Raw genomic sequence first — 4,579 nt, 5'->3', positions numbered from 1 at the left:
TCTGTACAGAAAAAATACAGCCCCCTCAGCAGAGCCCATATTTCAGGAATGGTTAGACTAATTGTGAATGCATGTAACTCATCTTTCATTTTTCAGTTCCTAGAATATAATAATAGAGTGAGTAGTGCTTCATGATTTACTGCAGGAATGTAAGCAGTTGATGGTGATATTAATAAACAGTTCTGCCCATTCTCTTTTCTTTAAGGGAAAGAGAGGTGGAAAATATAGCTCTGGCTACTACAAAGTAGACAAGTTCTTTTACTGTGCATTGTGTGCAGATTTTTTTAGTGCTATGTTGGGCTTGACTTGTATATGGGAACAAAATCTATATTTATAAAAAGCAATGTGTGGGCTTCATCAAAATTAAAACTTTTGTATGTCAAAGGACACCATCAAGAAAGTGAAAAGTCAAGAGGAAGGGAGAAAACATTTGCAAATGATCTGAGTGTCTGGATCTGGTGTCCAGAGTCTAGAAAATAGAAAGAACTCTTATAACCCAACAATAAAAAGACAATAACCCCCTTAAAGAATGAGCAAAGGATCTGAGTTGACATTATTCCCAAAAAGACATACAAATGGCCAACAAACACGTTCAACATCATTGAACAACAAAATATGTTCAACATCATTAGTCACTTGGGAAATGCAACAAGACACCACTTTACACTCACTAGGCTATAATAAAAACTATTTTTTAATGAAAATAAGGGTTGGTGAGGATGTGGAAACGTTGGAACACTGGTCTTTTATTGATGGAAATGTAAAATGGTGCAGTCACAGTGGAAAACTGATGGACAGTTCCTCAAAAAGTTAAACACAGAGTTACCATAAAACCCAGCAATCCCACTCTTAGGTATATACCCAAGAAAACTTAAAAATATGTCCACACAAAAGTGTGAACGTGAATGTTAATAGCAGCACTGTTCACAGTAGTCAAAAAATGGAAGCCACCCAAATGTCTGTCAGTGGGATAAATGGATAAACAAATGTGTTATATTCATGTACTGAAATATTAGTCAGCCACAAAAAGGAATGATATACCCATTCATGCTACCACGTGGATTTATCTTGAAAATATCATACTAACTGAGAGAAACCAGACACAAAAGACTATATGTTGTATGGTTCTGTTTACAGAAAATGTTCCCAATAGGCAAATCTATAGAGATGGAAAGTAGATTAGTGGTTGCAGGGGTGGGGAGAGGAGGGAATTGGGAGTGGCCACTAATGGGTACAAGAGTTTTGAAGGAAATGTTCCAGACTGAGTGATGGTTGTACAAAATTATGAATATACAAAAAAAAAAAACTCTACTGAAGTAATACATGCTTATCAGAAATTTTTGAGCATACAAATTAAGCAAAAAAATTAAAGAAAACCATTAAAATTATCAGAAATTCTAAACCATTTTGGTGTTTTTTCTAATGATACATAAGCCTAGAAAATAGATACTTCCTCTTTTTTTTCTAAAAAAGGAACAATTTCATGAGTAAAGTGTGTTGGGATAATCAAGTTTCAACTATTTTAAGAATTTGGAAACTCTAAACACATGTGTGAGCACACAAAATGGAGACGTGCTTCAAAGGGATATAAGAGACCTGTGCTCTCTCAATATCTTTTATACAAGTAAAATCTAACTAAAGCGGGAATGTAAAGGTCATGGAGGTGGGACATAGACCTTGGAGGGTGGCTTGGAGGAGATATGGAGAGAGTGTAGATGGGCATCACCCATCTGTTTGCTTCGTTGATGAAGGATGGCAGGAGGTCACCTGGGTCTGCATGAGCCTAGGCAATATCATAATGTTGGTGGCAAGACGTGCCCTCCCCTGTCTCGCACCTGCTTTGTCCCTCCCTGCCTGGCTGGCCATGGGGCAGATGCTGGGGAGAAAGAGACGTGTGGATTGTGATTTGTCATACATAGTAGTTCTGGAAATTGTTATATTTTTCTGATTTAAGGAAAGTGAGCTGTGTGTTGAACCCAAATAAATGGCACCATATTTACTTTCAGTTAGAACACAACATTTGCATCATAGTTACCTTTACTTAGAAAACTACATTGACTTTAAAACTACATTTTGAACAAAACAGTAGTAGTAAAAATATTGGGAAATATTATACAGTATTTACCGTGTGATGGACACTATTCTTAGTGCTTTATGCTATGTTACCTAATTCTCGTAATAAACTTTTGAGGTAGGTAGCATTATGATCCTCATTTTGCAGATGAAGAAACTGAGGCACAGAGCAGTTAAGTAACTGACTTAAGGTTGCACAGAAAGAAAGCATTGGAGCAAGGTTTCAAATCCAGGCATCTAGCTCTTTACCTCTTTGCTCAGATGAAGCACACACATGCTGTGGAATGAGGGTTTGTGGCTGGTAGCCATGCTACGGAGGTAAGGTAAATTTCAGATGGCATTAAATAATGCTTAGTGTGAGAGTACCGTGCAGAGGGAGACCTTTAAACCAGTAACCGGAGGAATACTGTGATTGAGAAATGCTTTAATAAATGCACTGTTTGGTACGTATGAAGTATTGGTGTGGACAGTGAGGTTCACATTAAAAAGAACTTAGGTTGGCAGCTCGTTGATACTTAATGTTAGGTTATATCAAAATAAAACCCGATAGCTTTCCTCCCCATCCCTCTCAAATTGGGCCCTGCTGCAGACTGTGAGGAGCTGAGGCGTGATGATGCAGGGTAGATTTGCTCCTCAGGTGCAACCATACCTGGCCACAGTGGATGTAAAATGGAGCACTGCTGCGTTCATTTAAGATGAGATCATGTTGGTCTCTGTCATTCGGCGGAGGAGAAATATCATGAATATTTGTTTTCTTACCATATTTTTCAAACAAGTGCCTAACACGGTGCCTGGCAGCCACACTCATTAAGGGAGCAAGCAGCTTATTCTCCTCTTGAATGCACATTCGCCTGGGGAACCAAATGTAAACGGAAGATGGGGAATGAGCATGAAATTGGCAAGGCTGGCATCATCAAGCTGCCACAGGGTGATAAGGTTTCTACTCTTATTTCCTAATAGTTTGTCGATTTTTTAAAGAACAATGAATGCATCGGTCCATCTGGAGTTCATATGAGTGCATTGTGTATTGTTTGGTTTTGGTTAATCGTCACAATTTTTAATTAAGTTATCATAATACTATTCATTTTGTATTTTCCTGTTCTGTAATTAAAAAAAAAACCACTTATGTCAGTTGTTGTGTCTATTCGAGTGTTCTATTTTCTGTATTTATTTTTATATTTTCTATCCTGTTTTGATTAGTATTCATTAATATCTGATTAGTTCATATTGATTTTCTGTATTGATTTTGTTTTGTAATATATTTACTCTTGATCTATTTATTTTGACAAACTAATTTTAGGATTTTGTTATGCCTTTTTAAAAATCTCATTGAATCTTTGTGTTAAAATTTGTAAACAAAATGTCCAAATGGTGTTGGTTTTTTTTCTCCACCAGTTTAAAATAAGGTGAATATCTAACATCACCCCTTTTGTGGGCAATAGAATGATGGTATTTGCAAAAGAGTGGAGCCTGAAGAACAGACTCTATAGGAAAGCAATAAGATGGCAAGAAAATAGCACGTATAAATTAAGATATATATCTACATTCCTAGTAAGTTGGACAGTTGAACCCTAGTAAAAAAATTGACTGCTCTCAATTTTAATTGAAAAGGACAGAACCAGAATAAAGGATAAAATGATGGTTGCTTAGTGCTACTGGGATCCTTTGACCTCATTTTATTAGTTTAAGTTTATACACCTTGAATCAGTCTTTGGAAGAACAGAGTATCGCCTAGAGTTTGCAAATGTGGAGTCAGTGGCCAGACTGTCTCCGTTTGAATCAACTCCTCTGCTTATTTGCTGGACTTCAGTTTACTGAAAATGGGTAACCCTCATAGGGTTGTTGGGGGAATTAAGTGATATATTTGTAAGGGCTTCAACAGCAGCCGGCCAATATTATTAGTTAAGGAGATTTTGAGCTGTAAAGGCACTTTGTGTTTTGGGAGAGGCCAACTTACCTACATTTCTTCGCGCCCCCCCCCCTCCCCCCCGCGAATATGAAAGCCTACCTTGTGTAGGTTTGCTTGAGCACCATGACACAGGACGTCTGCACTCTCATACCTGGCTGTCACCACTATCAAGGAAATGCTTCTGAACTTTTGTACTTGACTTATTTATTGTTGCATTCTGGCAGACATCCCCTAGCCTTCTGGCAAAATCCTCCCGGATTTCATTAAAATTCAATCTCTCTTGATACCATCTCTGCTGGATATTAGGGGGGATGGTACCAGTGGAGCGTTAGCTACCTGATTCGGGATAGATTGGGGCTGGAATGTTCCAAGTGCTCTAAAGTTACTGTTTCTAAAGTTTCTCTCCGTGTCTATCCACTTTCTTGTGCCTTTGGCTCCCTGTCTCCCTCCAGCCCATCCTACCAACACAGGAGCTCTGCCAGGTCTCTCCTGGTTTCCTCGAGTGGGACACTGAGATGAGTCTTATTTTATATTTCAGGTGCGAGTTCTCTCCCATTGTCCCAAGTCCTGGCTCCCAGGCCCCCTGTATGAGTGACG

Source organism: Prionailurus viverrinus, chromosome C1 (assembly GCF_022837055.1).
Source record: "Prionailurus viverrinus isolate Anna chromosome C1, UM_Priviv_1.0, whole genome shotgun sequence".
In the NCBI taxonomy this organism is placed as follows: domain Eukaryota; kingdom Metazoa; phylum Chordata; class Mammalia; order Carnivora; family Felidae; genus Prionailurus; species Prionailurus viverrinus.
The sequence above is the reverse complement of the archived record's forward strand: the minus strand, read 5'-3'. Positions refer to the sequence as shown.